General features: G+C 44.2%; 1 long non-coding RNA gene across 2 annotated transcripts in view; it reads left to right on the forward strand.

The window, feature by feature from the left end:
- LOC145351800 (uncharacterized) overlaps positions 1-14,656 on the forward strand; it is a 45,472-nt gene that overhangs the window by 14,014 nt on the left and 16,802 nt on the right. The window contains exon 2 of one of the 2 annotated variants that reach the window (XR_013888455.1): positions 4,430-4,646. This is a non-coding gene — a long non-coding RNA (uncharacterized LOC145351800). The remainder of the gene's footprint in view (positions 1-4,429; positions 4,647-14,656) is intronic. The other variant, XR_013888457.1, reaches the window with a different exon arrangement.

Raw genomic sequence — 14,656 nt, forward strand, 5'->3', positions numbered from 1 at the left:
TAGGAGGGAGTTCCAGGATTTTGACCCAATGACAGTGAAGGAAAGGCCCATATGTTTCCCAATCAAGATGGTGAATGACTTGGAGGGGAAGCCCTGGGCGGTGGAGTTCCTATGTGTCTTGTGCTCTTGTCCTTCTAGATGGTAGTGGTTGTGGGTTTGGAGAGCGCTGCCTCAGGAGCCTTGGTGAGTTCATACTTAACAGCCACTGTAAAATGTTCATATTATTAATAATATTGGACAAATCCACAAAAACGAGTAAACGGAGTGACCGGCCATCAGACTGTCAGCTTCACTTTGTTTCCAAGAAGAGGAATGACTATCAGTGCTGGAAATCCAAAATGAAAGAGCAGAACAAGTCCATTGACATCAGTGAAGAGAGTGGTGGCTTCAGGGGACCCTTCCCCTGCCGGCTGATTGGCTGCACTAACTTTGAGGGAAGATCAGCCAAACTAAGTGCTGCTCAGCTGCAGGCGTTTGATAGGCCGGGGTAGACCTTCTCTGGGATAGAGAAAGCCAGCTCACCAACAACTAGTGACAGCAGTTCTATTGAAAATGGTGCATGATGGCATTAACTGCACAGTTTAGGGCCCGAGTTGATGGAGTGGGTGGAGACGGTTAATGGACTTCCTACCGCAGACTCCAGGAGGTGGAGACAGGAAGCTTGCAGGACCCCCGTGTGCCTCCCTCCCACCTGATGAAATGTTTCTCTGCCCCAAACTCACCACAAACGAGGGCATTAAATTTTGCACAATATTTATCTTGGAATGAGCTGAGATAATACGCAGATGTCTGAAATAATATGATCTGAAAGAGGACACGCACACGGGCACACTCATTCTCACAACACATTCAATGAACAAAGATCAAAGAAAATTACAGCACAGGGAAAGGCACTTCAGCTCCCTCCCCCCCCCCGCAAGCCTGCACTGAACCTGCTGCCCAACTGAACAAAACCCCCTACCCTTCCAGGGACCATATCCCTCTATTCCCATCCTATTTGTGTATTCATCAAGATGCCTTGTAAAAGTCACTACCGTATCTGCTTTCACTACCTCCCCTGGTAGTGAGTTCCAGGCACCCATCACTCCCTGCGTAAGAAGCTTGCCTTGTGCATCTCCTTTAAACTTTGCCCCTCGCACCTTAAATCTGTGCCCCCTACTAACTGATTCTTCCACCCTGGGAAAAAGCTCCTGATTATCCACTCTGTCCATGCCCCTCATAATCATGTAGACTTCTATCAGGTTGCGTCTGTCATTCCAGTGAGAACAAACCAAGTTTCTCCAACCTCTCCTCATAGTTAATGCTCTTCATACCAGGCAACATCCTGGTAAATCTTTTCTATACACTCACCAAAGCCTCCACATCCTTCTGGTAGCGTGGTGACTAGAATGGAACACTATATTCCAAGTGTGGCCTAACTAAGGTTCTATAAAGCTGCAACATGACTTGCCAAAGTTTAAACTCAATGCCCCGGCCAATGAAGGCCTGTGACCTGTATACCCATACATCCAGATCCTTGGGTATGTGGAAGTGCATGACAAAATAGGACTGAGTCAGCACTGCTTTGTCAAGGGGAGGTCATGTCTGACAAATCTGTTAGAGCTCTTTGAGGCGGTAACAAAGAAGTTAGATAAAAGAGAACCAGTGAAAGTGATTTATTTAGATTTCCAAAAGGCCTTTGACAAGGTGCCACATAGGAGATTGTTAAATAAATTAAGTGTCCATGGTGTTAAGGGTAAGATCTTGGCATGGATAGAGGATTGGCTGACTGGCAGAAGGCAGAGAGTGGGGATGAAGGGGTCTTTCTCAGGATGGCAGCCACTGACTAGTGGTGTGTCTCAGGGGTCAGTGCTGGGACCACAGCTTTTCACAATATACGTTAATGATTTGGAAGAAGGAACTGAAGGCACTGTTGCTAAGTTTGCAGATGATACAAATATATGTGGAGGGACGGGTAATATTTGAGGAAGCAGGAGGCTGCAGAAGGACTTGGACAGGTTAGGAGAGTGGGCAAAGAAGTGACAAATGGAATAGAATGTGGAAAAATGTGAGATTATGTACTTTGGAAGGAAAAATGGAGGCATAGACTATTTTCTAAATGGGGAAATGCTTAGGAAATCAGAAATCCAAAGGGACTTGGGAATCCTTGTCCAAGATTCTCTCAAGGTTAAAATGCAGGTTCAGTCGGCAGTTTGGAAGGCAAATGCAACATTGGCATTCATGTCGAGGGGGCTGGAATACAAAAGCAGGGATGCACTTCTGAGGCTGTATAAGGCTCTGGTCAGACCCCATTTGGAGAATTGTGAGCACTTTTGGGCCCCATAACTAAGGAAAAATGTGCTGGCCTTGGAAAGGGTCCAGAGAGAGGTTAACAAGAATGATCCCTAGAATGAAGAGCTTTACGTATGAGGAATGGTTGAGGACTCCGGGTCTGTGGAGTTTAGAAGGATGAGGAGGATCTTACTGAAACTTACAGGATAATGTGAGGCCTGGATGGAATGGACAAGGAGAGGATGTTTCAACTAGTGGGAAAAATTAGAAGGAGGGAGTATAAAAACGAAGAGGTTATGTTGCAGCTGTATAAGGTGCTGATGAGGCCACTCCTGAAGTACTGTGTACAGTTTTGGTTTCCTTACTTGAGAAAGGATGTATTAGCACTTGAGGGGGTGCAAAGGAGATTCCTGGGGATGATTCCGGAGTTGAAAGGGTTGGCTTATGAGGAGACACTGAGTAGACTGGGGCTATACCCATTGGAATTCAGAAGAATGAGGGGAGATATTGTAGAAACATATAAGATAATGAAGGGAATCAATAAGGTAGAAGCAGGAAGATTGTTTCCACTGGCGGGCGAAACTGGAACTAATGGGCATGTCCTCAAAATAGGGGGGAGCAGATTTTGATTTGAGTTGAGGAGGAACTTCTTCACACAAAGGGTTGTGAATCTGTGGAATTCCCTGCCCAGTGAAGCAGTTGAGGCTCCCTCATTGAATATTTTTTTAAGGCAAGATAGATAAATTTTTGAACTGTAAAGGAATTAAGGGTTATGGTGAGTGGGCGGGTAAATGGAGCTGAGTCCACAAAAAGATCAGCCATGATCTTATTGAATGGCGGGGCAGGCTCGAGGGGCCAGATGGCCAACTTCTGCCTCTTGTTCTTATGTTCTTATACCCGCTCACAAACACAAAAAGATAGGATTGGGAAATTTTACAACAGTAAAAAACTTAAGAAAGGTATCAAAGATGTAGATATCAGTATATGTGTTTGCCAAAGACCAGAAAGTCAGAATCTAGTGCGAGTCCCTTCATAGAGGAGTACAGTTCGGGTGGGCTAGTTAGAGCAGGAGTTAGAGAATTTCTTTAAAGGTGATGCAGTGAGATGTGGTTATTCTACAAAGACTTGGTCCGTTCAACAGACAATGACAAGAATCTTCCAGAAATCAGGTTTCGAGGAGGATTAGACTTTCTACAGGTTGTTGCTCAGCTCTGAGTCCTGCTGTGATGTATGGAGGCTGCAGGCTGAACCACAAACTGCGGTGCTAGTGTAGAAATATCATCTAAAAACTTACCAAAGCTCAGCTGGAGGATTGAGAATCACAAAATCGTAAATTTAAGATGATTGGCAAAATCAGCAACATTGAGATGAAGAAAAACAGTTTTATGCAACGAGTAGTCAGATTCTGGAATGTTCTGCCTGAGAGAGTGATGGAGGAAAATGCTGTTGTGGCTTTAAATGGGAATTGGATAACTGGCTACAGAGAAATTGCAGGTGTTGGGGGAAAGAACAAACGATTGGAACTGGCTACTTTTCTCTCACAGGGATCCAAAACCGACATGATGGACTGATTCGCCTCCATTTGTGTGATAACAATTATGTGATTCCATAAATCCTGATAAGAACATGACCATTGAATGCTTATTTGGATCCTAACTCTGCACACTGACAATTACCTCTCCCTTAAACCGTAATTCCAATCAATGGAGTTCTTAACCAGTCCGGTTTGAGGAGGTGACAGGAAGTTGGATGAGGACAATGCAGTCATAGAACTATCTGATAGGCTCATGGAAACAGATTGTAGCTATCAAAAGGATGTTGGATAAATTCTTGAAGAAAAAAACACTTTCAGGATGCAGGAAAGACCAGAAAACTGGAAATAACTTTGAAAGAGTCAGTCTGGTATCAATGGACTGAATGGCCTCCTCCTTCTGTGTTGTGATATTCCAAAATGCTACAAAATGTGATAAACAGCATTAATTAATCAAAATCCTAAAACAAAAAGAAGTATTGACATTTCTTTACGATGAAGGATCATCCAGATGCAAAACATTGGCTCTATTCTCTCTCCAGAGATGCTGTCAGACCTGCTGAGATTTTCCAGCATTTTCTGTTTCCGTTTCAGATTCCAGTATTTTGCTTTTTATATATCCTCCAGCAGTGAGACTTCACTGAGATGCATTCTGGCAGAAGTCAAGCACAGTCACCTCGCCTGAATAGTGGGAAGCAGAGGAAGTGATGTCAAGGAGCGGTGAAGTCTGAAACGCCACATTTGTGTTTCTCTGCCTCCCCACGACCAAAAGAAAGGCACAGATATCACGGGTCAGAAAGTGACATGAGACCAACGGACATAGCCGATTGGTGAGTAAGTCCTGGTAGGTATTTCCAAACCATATTAAATTAAAACTCATTGTTTTGGCAAGGGTAGGGAATTATTTGCTTTATTTATTTTGAAAAGAAATAAAGTTTTTAAACTTAAAGGGGTTAGTCATGTCAGGAAAGCTCAAAACTCTTGTTTGCTCTTCTTGCTCCATGTGGAAAGCCGGGCACATTCCCAATGTCTGGGGCCAGCACGTGTGCAGGAAGTGTGTCCAGCTGAAGCCGGACGGCTGGGGACACAGGAGCATCTGTGAGTCTGAGAGCATTACGGATAGTACATTTAGGGAAGTGGGTCACACTGCGGCTGAAGGGACTTGACGAAGGAAAAGAATGGGTGACTACCAGACAGTCCAAGAGATGTAGGTAGGTACTTCAGGAGCCCCCTGGGTCTCGCTCACACATCAGGATAGCATTTTGGAGGTGAATGAGGGCACTGGATCTTCCAGGCAGTGCGGACAGAGCAAAGCTTCTGGCACCACAAGCAGCCTGCCTTTACAGGAGGGGGCCGGGCAAGAGAGGCAGGGCAATAGTAATAGGGAGTTCTATAGCCAGGGGTACAGATAGGCACGACTGCAGCCATCAACAAGACTCCAGGATGGTATGGAGAATCACTGAATGGCTGCAGAGCATTCTGAAGGGGAAGGGTGATAGGGCACAGGTCATAATATATGTTGGTACCAATGACATAGATAGAAAGAGGGATGAGGTCTTGCATCAAGAATTCAGGGAGTTCGGCATTAGACTAAGGAGCAGGACCTCTTGGATTGTAATCTCAGGATTACTCTCAGTGCCACGTGCTAGCAATCACAGAAATAGGAGCATATTGAATGGGGAAGGTGGGACCTGCACAAATGGAACAGTCTACAACTGACCCAGAACAAGGTCCTTGCGGGACAATTTGCGAGTGCTGCTAGGAGGAGTTTACACTAATTTGGTAAGGGGAGGGAGAGACTGTTAGTAGAATAAGGGCACAGAATCATACAGCAAAATAAACAAGTCAGAGGGAGTGCAGCTGTATTAAGTTTGAAGGGAATAAGGCCAGGCTGGATGGCGTCTATTTTAACACCAGGAGTGTTGCAGGTAAAATGGGTGAGTTGAGGGTGATGATTGACGTGTGAAAGTGTGATAGAGCCGCCATCACAGAGACATGGTTAAAGGACGGACACGATTGGCAACTCAACATTCCGGGATATAGAATCTTCAGGCGAGGCAGGAGAGGAGGTAAAAGAGGACGAGGGATTGTATTATGAGTCCAGGAGTCAGTTACTGCAGTAAGGAGGGATGATATCTTGCAGGGCGGCATCAAATGGCACTTTGTGGGTAGAGCTTAGGAATAAAAAAGGGGCAGCCACATTGTTAGGTGTTTATTATTGACCCATAGACAGTCAGAGGGATATTGAGGAACAAATCTGTGCTCAGTTTGTGTTGGTGTGTAAAAACAATAACAATAGGGTCAACTTTCCGAACATTAACTGGGATATATATAGTGTGAAGGGCTTGGGGGGAGTAGATTTCTTGAAATGCATACAGGAGAATTTTTAAAATCAAAATGTGGAGGGTCCAACAGGGGAGGGAAGTGTGCTGGACCTGATTCTGGGGAATGAAGCTGGACAGGTGGCTGAGATGGTGATGGTGGAACATTTTAGTAATAGCGATCACAACATGGTACAACTTAAATTAGTTATGGGCAAAGAAATAGACATAAGAACATAAGAAATAGGAGCAGGAGTAGGCCATCTAGCCCTTCGAGCCTGCCCCGCCACTCAACAAGATCATGGCTGATCTGTCGTGGCTCAGTTCCACATTTCCGCCCTCTCCCCATAACCCTTAATCCCCTCGCTTATCAAAAACCCATCAACCTGCGTCTTAAAAATATTTAGCGAGGCAGCCTCCACCACCTCAACGGGCAGAGAATTCCAGAGATTCACCACCCTTTGAGTGAAGAAGTTCCTCCTCAACTCCGTTCTAAACCGCCCCTCCTTTATCTTGAGGCTGTGCCCCCTAGTCCTACTGTCTTTTTTGAGCGGGAAGAGTCTCTCCACCTCTATCCTATCCGTCCCATTCATCATCTTATACGTCTCAATGAGATCTCCCCTCATTCTTCTAAACTCTAACGAGTACAAGCCTAGTTTATTCAGCCTCTCCTCATAGCTCAACCCTCTCAACTCCGGCATCAGCCTAGTAAACCTCCTCTGCACTCCCTCCAAGGCCAAAACATCTTTGCGTAAGTACGGCACCCAAAACTGCACACAGTACTCCAGCTGCGGCCTCACCAATGCCCTATACAGCTGCAGCAAGACCTCCCTACTTTTATATTCAATCCCCCTCGCTATGAAGGCCAGCATCCCATTTGCCTTCCTGACCACCTGCTGCACCTGCAAGCTGGGTTTTTGCGACTCATGCACAAGGACCCCGAGGTCCCTCTGCACCGTCGCCTGCTGCAGTTTTTCGCCCCGTAAGTAATAGTCCTTCCTACCATTCTTCCTCCCAAAGTGGACCACCTCGCACTTGCCAACATTAAATTCCATTTGCCAGTTCCTGGCCCATTCGCCCAGCCTATCTAGATCCTTCTGCAGACTCTCCACATGACAGACCAGTTATCTTCTATGAATCTGAACAGCTAGTACTTCATCACGCAGAAATATCAAAACCAATCAAATAACTTTCTGTTCACTTCTTGTGTGATAAATGGTCATGTCACACGCAATGTATAGATTTTACCAGGATGTGTTCATGGAATCAAACAGTGCAGAAGAGGCCCTTCAGCCCATCTAGTCCACATCAACACATTAGAAATACCTGAACTCCCACCTAATCCCATCTGCCAGCACTTGGCTCAAAGTCCTGAATGTTATGATGTGCCAAATGCTCATCCAGATACTTTTTAAAGGATGTAAGACATCCCACCTCTATCACCCTCCCAGGCAGCTTATTCCAGACCCTCACCACTCTCTGGGTAAAAAGGTTTTTCTTCACATACCCCCCTAAACCTCCTGTCCCTCACCTTGAACCTATGTCCTCTTGTGACCAACCCTTCAACTAAGGGGAACAGTTGCTCCTTATCCACTATGTCCATGTCTCTCATAATCTTGAATATCTTGATCAGGTAGTCCCTCAGTCTTCTCTGCTCCAACAAGAACAACCCAAGCCTATCCAACCTCTCTTCATAACCTAAATGTTCCATTCCAGGCGGCATCCTGGTGAGTCTCCTCTGCACCCCGTCCAGTGCAATCACATCCTTCCTGTAATGTGGTGACAAGAACTGTACACAGTACTCCAGGTGTGGCCTCATCAAAGTTCCATACAACTCCATCATGACTGCTTTTGTAATCTGTGCCTTGACTGATAAAGGCAAGTGTCCCATGTGCTCTTTTTACCATCCTACTAACATGCCCTTCCACTCTCAGAGACCTGTAAACAAACACAGCAAGGTCCCTTTGTTCCACAGAACTTCCTAGTGTCCCACCATTCAATGAACACTTTCTTGTCAAATTACTCCTTACATGGGGAATAATCTCATGCTTTTCAGGTTAAAATTCCACCTGCTACTAATCTGCCCATTTGACCAATCATCTGCATCTTTTTGTAGCCTAAGGCATTCTGCCTTAGTCTTAACCACCTGTCCAATCTTTGTGTCATCCACAAACTTACTAATCTTATCCCCCCACATAGTCATCAATGTCATTTATATAAATGACAAATAATAGGGGCCCAGCACAGATCCGTGTGGTACGGCCACTGGACACTGGCTTCCAGTCACTAAAGCAGCCTTCTGTCATCATTTCTGCCTCCTACAACTGGGCCAATTTTGAATCCACTTTATCAAATTACTCTGTATCCCATGTGAATTTGCCTTCTTTACAAGTCTCCCATGTGGGATCTTGTCAAAGGCTTTGATATAAACGACATCAATTGCACTACCCTCATCTGAACACCTGGTCACCTCCTCAAAAAATTCAAACAAACTTGGTGGGCGTGACCTACCTCTGATGAAGCCATGTTGACCATCTCTGATCAAGCTTTGTTTCTCCAAGTGGAACTAGATGCTCCCCATCGGAACTTTCTCCAGTAGTTTCCCGACCATTGATGTGAGACTCACTGGTCTGTAGTTCCCTGGTTTATCATTTCAACCTTCTTAAATAGTAGAACAACAGTAATTGTTCTCTAGTCATCTGACAACTCCCCTGTGGCCAGAGAAGAAATGAAAATTTGGGTCAAAGCTTTTGTAATTTCCTCCCTTGCCTCCCATAGTACTTATAGCACAATTCATTTAGACCTGGAGATTTATCCACTTTTAAGGCTGGCAACACCTCCAATATCTTATCCTTCCCTCTGACAACTTGTTCAAGAATCTCAGTTTCTCTCCCTGAATTCCATACCATTGTCCTCATTCTCTTGGTCACCTCTCAGCCTCCTACGTTCCAGAGGAAAAGTCCCAGTCTATCCAGCCTCTCCTTATAACTCAAACCACCAAGTCCCGGTAGCATCCTAGTAAATCTTTTCTGCACTCTTTCTAGTTTAATAATATCCTTTCTATAATAGGGTGACCAGAATTTCACACAGTATTTCAAGTGTGGCCTTACCAATGTCTTGTACAACTTCAACAAGACGTCCCAACTCCTGTATTCAATGTTCTGATCGATGAAACCAAGCATGCCGAATGCTTTCTTTACCACTCTGTCCACCTGTGACTCCACTTTCAAGGAGGTATGAACCTGTACCCCTAGGTTTCTTTGTTCTGTAACGCTCCCCAACACCCTATCATTAATTGAGTGAGTCCTGCCCTGGTTCAATCTACCAAAATGCATTACTTCGCATTTGTCTAAATTAAACTCCATCTGCCATTCGCCAGCCCACTGGTCCAATTTATCAAGATCCTGCTGCAATTGGAGATAATCTTCCTCACTGTCCATCATGCCACCAATCTTGGTGTCATCTGCAAACTGCTAACATGCCCTCTTATTCTCTTCCAATCATTAATATAAATGACAAATAACAGTAGACCCAGCACTGATCCCTGAGGCACACCACTGGTCACAGGCCTCCAGTTTGAAAAGCAACTCTCCAAAACCACCCTCACAGAAGCCAATTTTGTAACCATTTAGATACCTCACTCTGGATCCCGTGTGATTTAATTTTATGCAACAATCTACCATGCGGTACCTTGTCAAAGGCCTTGCTAAAGTCCATGTAGACAACATCAACTGCACTGCTCTCACCTACCTTCTTGGTTACCTCTTCAAACAACTCAATTAAATTTAACCCCATGCATTTACTCTAGCTAATCCCCCTGACACTAAGGTACAATTTACCATGGCCAGTCCAACTAAGCCACACACCTTTGGACATGGGAGGAAACCAGGGCATCCAGAGGAAACCCATGCAGACACAGGGAGAATGCACAAACTCCACACAGACAGTAACCTGAGGTTGAAATTAAACTGTGGTCCCTGGCATTGTGAGGGAGCAGTGCTAACCACTGTGCTCCATGGGAAAAGAATGCTGATTGATTGACAAGTAGACTCTGATTGGTAGAGGAGTTGCCATGGAGAATGCATCAGGGAACAACTAATTGCCAAACTATTGTTTAAATTCAAGCAGGTTGACTCTGGTCAAGGCATTGTCATGGGTCAAATCTGATTGGTTAAGACATTGCCAAAAGAATGAACCATGACTGTCCCTAAACTTCTGTTTAGTTGGGTGGCACAGTGGTAGATTTGATCTGATTTATTATTGGCACTTGTATTAATATACAGTGAAAAGTATTGTTTCTTGTGTGCTATATAGACAAAACATACTGTTCATAGAGAAGGAAGAGAGAATATAGAATGTAGTGTTATTCAGAGCTAAGGTATAGAGAAAGATCAACTTAATGCAAGGTAGGTCCATTCAAAAGTCTGATGACAGCAGGGAAGAAGTTGTTCTTGAGTCGGTTGGTACGTGACCTCAGACTTTTGTATCTTTTTCCCGATGGTAGGTGGTGGAAGAGAGAATGTCCGGGGTGCTTGGGGCCCTTAATAATACTGGCTGCTTTGCCGAGCCAGCGGGAAGTGTAGCCAGTGGCAATGGATGGGAGGCTGCCTCACAGCACCAGGGACCTGTGTTCGAATCCCAGCTTGGGTCACTGTCTGTGTAGACTCTGCACATTCTTCTGTGTCTGCATGGGTTTCCTCAGGGTGTGCTGGCTTTCTCCCACAGTCTGAAAGACGTGCTGTTTAAGTGCATTGGCCATGCTAAATTCTCCCTGGTGTACCCGAACAGGCGCTGGAGTGTGGCGACTTGGGGATTTTCACAGCAACTTCATTGCAATGTTAATACAAGCCAACTTGTGACACTGATAAATATACTTTAGTTGAAAAGGCACATCACATGGATACAATCCTTCTATCCGCAAAGGACAAGGCCCTATGCATGAACATATGTGGCTTTGAGCATGGATAAGTGAGTCACACTACGAGTTTGAGTGATAATCCTAAATGTGATTCAGTATAACTGTTAGCACAATCAGGATTGTTTAGCATGTGCTGCCCAATTGCAGAGTCACATCTGATGTTGAACATAATGGCTGGAACTTTACCATTCTGCCCACCATGGGAATCAGAGGGGGTGAGAGGTGGACAATGGAATGGTCTATTGACCTCGGACAAGATTTTTTGGTTTTGGGATGTGCATGGCTGTAAAATCCTGCCTACTATATTGGGTTTTGCAGGCACAGGCTGCTTGGGTAGAGTCAATATTTTGTCTGTTGTGAATGGTTGAAGGGAATTATTGTTTGATACAATCCATCAGTTGTTGGGACTAAGGGCCTACGTATGATGCATCGCATTGGCACTGAAATTCATATATCGTGTTGCATAGCATCCATTTGCCAACCAATCAGCACCCCCTTCATGTGCAGTATCGATTGTTGTTCCATTTACAATTGGTATTCCTTGTGAATCTATTCTAATGAGTACAAGATGAAAAGTTTCAAAAACATGTGTCATTTTTCAGTGCATTCAAATTCTAAAAATACAAATTCTAAATTTACCAAAAATTTTTTTTCTTGAATAAAATCGCTTTCAGAAATTATTGAAATCATTGTTGATTATTATTCAGGGCTAATTGAGAGAGGGAAAATAATGCTATTGATCTCTGTTCACTTTCTGCCAACTTGGTACTTATATTATTTAATATTCTGATCTGAGCCACTTTGTTGAAATTCCTTCTTTTGATTCCATTTGGATAAGTTCCAAACCCATAATCCTATCAACTGAAGATGCAACCAACCAAATAAGGTAGGGAATACCACTGCCTCTCTCAGGCCATCAGTATCCATTAGCAGAGAGCAATCTGCATTCAATCTATGTCAACATCGTCAGACTGAACCAACAGTGTATTCACACTTGCTTAGATTGTGAATGGGACAAATTCAAAGGTTTAAAGTACGCAGCTTCAGGCATAAAAATTTTACTTATCTTAAAATAACTATCATTAAGAAAGCTGATAAGGAAATGTTAATGTTTAAAGACTCCACTATACTGTAATGTTTGATTGAGGGTTTATTGTGTTTGTATGAATTGTGCCCTGTTGTCCAGTGAGTTCACTGACTGAAAGACTGCAAAAATGTCACAGGGCGACGGTAAAGGTTTTAATAAGAACATACATAAGAACATAAGAAATAGGAGCAGGAGTAGGCCATCTAGCCCTTCGAGCCTGCCCCGCCATTCAATAAGATCATGGCTGATCTGTCGTGGCTTAGTTCCACATTCCCGCCCTCTCCCCATAACTGTTACAAGAAAGGTGCAATCATTTTGTTCAGAAATATTTGCAATGTAGATTTGATTGAACGTTGATGAAGCCAGTCATTTTGCTATAAATCTACAAATTAACATCTTGGATTTGGAGCACAAAGGTTTATATTTGTTTTTAATTGTGTGTCAATTGTCTATTCACGTAAAGTCTGAGCTGTGAGCCATGTTAACTACACTCTAAGGTAGAAAGGGTCAGAGTTGTCAAAAATAAGACTTTATTACCGAATGTAAATTAAACTACTGAGCACAATGTCAGGGGTTTAATCTGTTAACTTGTTTGCACTACGTATAATGTGAATATTAACCATACGGCAGAAAGTATTTCGCAGACATAATGTTTTTGAATAATCTATAAAAATGGGAAGTATTTTCTTTCTGTCGTAGTAATAAAGCCCTGTTAGAAATAAAACAGAAAATGCTGGAAACACTAATCAGGTCAGGCGGCATCTGTGAATGATTTTTCATCAGAACAGAAAAATATTCAGCACCAACTGATGCGTAGCAAATACAAACCTGTTGGAAAACATAGAACGTAGAACACTACAGCACAAACAGGCCCTTCGGCCCACGGGTTGCGCCGATCACATCAACACCTACCAATCTATAGACCTATCTATAACCCCCAATCCCATTAAATCCCATATACTCATCCAGGAGTCTTTTAAAAGACCCCAGCGAGTTCGCCTCCACCACCACTGACAGCATCCGATTCCATTCACTCACCACCCTCTGAGTGAAAAACTTACCCCTAACATCACTTCTGTACTTGCCTCCCCGCACCTTAAACCTGTGTCCTCTCGTAGTGACCATTTCAACCCGGGGAAATAGCCTCTGAGAATCCACCCTATCTATTCCTGTCAACATCTTATAAACTTCTATCAGGTCGCCTCTCAACCTTCGTCTCTCCAGGGAAAAGAGTCCCAGCTCACTCAACCTAACTTCATAAGGCATGCCTCCCAGTCCAGGCAACATCCTTGTAAATCTCCTCTGTACACCTTTCAATAGCTTCTACGTCCTTCCTATAGTGAGGCGACCAGAACTGCGCACAGTACTCCAAGTGAGGCCTGACAAGGGTCTTATAAAGTTGCAGCATTACCTCCCGATTCCTAAACTCAATCCCTCGATTAATGAAGGCCAGTACACCATACGCCTTCTTGACCACATCCTCCACCTGCGAGGCCGATTTAAGAGTCCTGTGGACCCGGACCCCAAGATCCTTCTGCTCTTCAAAATCGAAATTTATTCCGATGGTCAAAAAGGACAGTAGGAGGAGAGGTAATAAGCCGTGGATAACAAAGGAGGTGAAGGAAAGTGTTAAACTAAAAGCGGAGGCGTTTAGAGTAGCAAAGAGTAGTGGGCGAGAAGAGGATTGGGAGAGGTTTAAATGTCAACAAAGATTGACAAAGAAGATGATAAAGAAGAGTAGGAGAAACTATGAAGCTGGGCTAGCGCTTAATATAAAAAAGGATAGCAAGAGTTTTTATAAATATATAAAAAGGAAGAGGCTGGCTAGGGTGAACGTTGGTCCTTTACAGGATGAGAAAGGGGACCTAGTGGTAGGGGATGGGGATGTGGCTAAGGTCTTGAATAACTTTTTTGTTTCTGTCTTCACGGAGGAGGACGTGAATAATTTGCCGGGTGTTAGTGATGGAAAGGTGGTAGGACTGGAGGGTCTTAATGACATTACTGTTACTAGAGAGGCGGTGCTCGACAGACTGGAGGGGCTGATTGTGGACAAGTCGCCAGGACCGGATGGAATGCATCCGAGGGTTCTGAAAGAAATGGCGGAGGTGATAGTGGATGCCTTGGTGGTTATTTTCCAGACGTCGCTGGATTCCGGGGAAGTGCCGGAAGATTGGAAAGCGGCTAAAGTTACGCCGTTGTTTAAGAAGGGTGCCAGGCAAAAGGCAGGGAATTATAGGCCGGTTAGTTTAACGTCTGTGGTAGGTAAAATGTTAGAATCCGTCATCAAGGAGGAAATAGCGAGGCATCTTGAGAGGAATTGCTTGATAGAGCAGACGCAGCACGGTTTCGTTAAAGGGAAGTCGTGTCTGACAAATTTACTGGAGTTCTGTGAGGATGTGTCTAGGGCGGTGGATAGAGGAGAGCCGGTGGATGTGGTCTTTCTGGATTTTCAGAAGGCGTTTGACAAGATACCTCACAGGAGGTTATTGCAGAAGGTCAGGGGACAGGGAGATGGGGGTAGGGTGTTA

This window comes from Carcharhinus amblyrhynchos, chromosome 2 (genome assembly GCF_965287045.1).
Source record: "Carcharhinus amblyrhynchos chromosome 2, sCarAmb.v2.hapA, whole genome shotgun sequence".
Taxonomy (NCBI): Eukaryota; Metazoa; Chordata; class Chondrichthyes; order Carcharhiniformes; family Carcharhinidae; genus Carcharhinus; species Carcharhinus amblyrhynchos.